The sequence below is a fragment of the Bison bison genome, unplaced genomic scaffold, assembly GCF_000754665.1.
Source record: "Bison bison bison isolate TAMUID 2011002044 unplaced genomic scaffold, Bison_UMD1.0 scf7180017864192, whole genome shotgun sequence".
NCBI classification, from domain to species: domain Eukaryota; kingdom Metazoa; phylum Chordata; class Mammalia; order Artiodactyla; family Bovidae; genus Bison; species Bison bison.
Genome location: NW_011494764.1, coordinates 3,455,842 through 3,457,066, shown reverse-complemented (window position 1 = coordinate 3,457,066; position 1,225 = coordinate 3,455,842). Strand labels below are relative to the sequence as shown.

General features: G+C 33.8%; 1 protein-coding gene across 1 annotated transcript in view; it reads right to left on the bottom strand.

Moving 5' to 3' along the window:
• The window catches only part of LOC104991440 (chromosome unknown open reading frame, human C16orf87), a 103,898-nt gene that overhangs the window by 6,086 nt on the left and 96,587 nt on the right, over window positions 1-1,225 (bottom strand). The gene's annotated exons all lie outside the window — the stretch shown is intronic.

Genomic DNA, 1,225 nt, shown 5'->3' with positions numbered 1-1,225 from the left:
ATATATAAGATTCTCATTTTAAAGTTCATTTTCCAGGTATTTTTTTGACATCTTCAATTTCCTTTTGAGAAAAAGGAAATCCCTTTTTGTTTCATTACTACCACAACTTCTCTTACAAAGAATATTAATGGCAGTTTTCATTTTTTTTTCACCCTGGAAAAACTCATCCAAGTTACTTTTTTTTTCCTTTATGAAAGCCTGACTGGAGAACCCAATATTTACATCTCTAATTTTCACCTAACTTTCCTCATTTTAATTTGATAGCCCTGCCCTCAATGATGCCTGGTATTTCCGAGACCAGAAACTCTTTTGCCTTATCTTTTATCAAAGGATAAACAGCCCTAGCAAGATATTAAAAAAAGACTTTCAAATAAAGTTTTTTAGCCTCACCTTCACCTCTACACTTCCAGACATAATTCGTACCAAAAATTGCTGACCTTAAGGAAGATGTAAAACAAAAAAAAGTTTCTTTCTTAGCTTTTCTCAAAGGAGCTTACAATTTAGGTTTCTTGGGTCTACTAAAGAAGTTATTACTTTCCAGAATTTTGCTGTTTCTCCTATTCCCTCTCCTTGTGGAACTTTGCCCTTGAAAAACAAAAAGTCCCTTTCCTACTTTACTAGGGTTTGGGGAGAGCACAGAGCTAGATGTGTTTATTCAATCTACCATCTTTAACTTGAAGTCTACCTTAATTCTCTATGTTCATTAATAAGATACTCAAAATTGGCTAATAAATTTTAATCAGTGAAAATGTCACTCTTACTAATATCCAAAATAATCATAACCCCTAATATAAAATGAAGACTTATTTTAAACCAACCAAAAATTAAGTTTAATGACTGGCTTTTATGATGTTGTTACCTAGATGTCTAAAAAGATTTCCTTTCATTCTTCTATTTTTCTCAAAATATACAAAATAAAGTCAATTAAAAATGTGCTTTTAGACACATTGTAAGGTTTTCCTTTTTAAAATAAAGGTAAAGCTTGCTTCAAATTCTTTAAGTGTCCTATGAGCAGGGAAAAATACTGAATTTAAGTGGCTACTAAACAATAAGAGGAGAAGGCAATGGCAACCCATTCTAGTACTCTTGCCTGGAAAATCCCATGGACGGAGGAGCCTGGTAGGCTGCAGTCCATGGGGTCGCTAGGAGTCAGATACGACTGAGCGACTTCACTTTCACTTTCATGCATTGGAGAAGGAAATGACAACCCACTCCAGTATTCTTG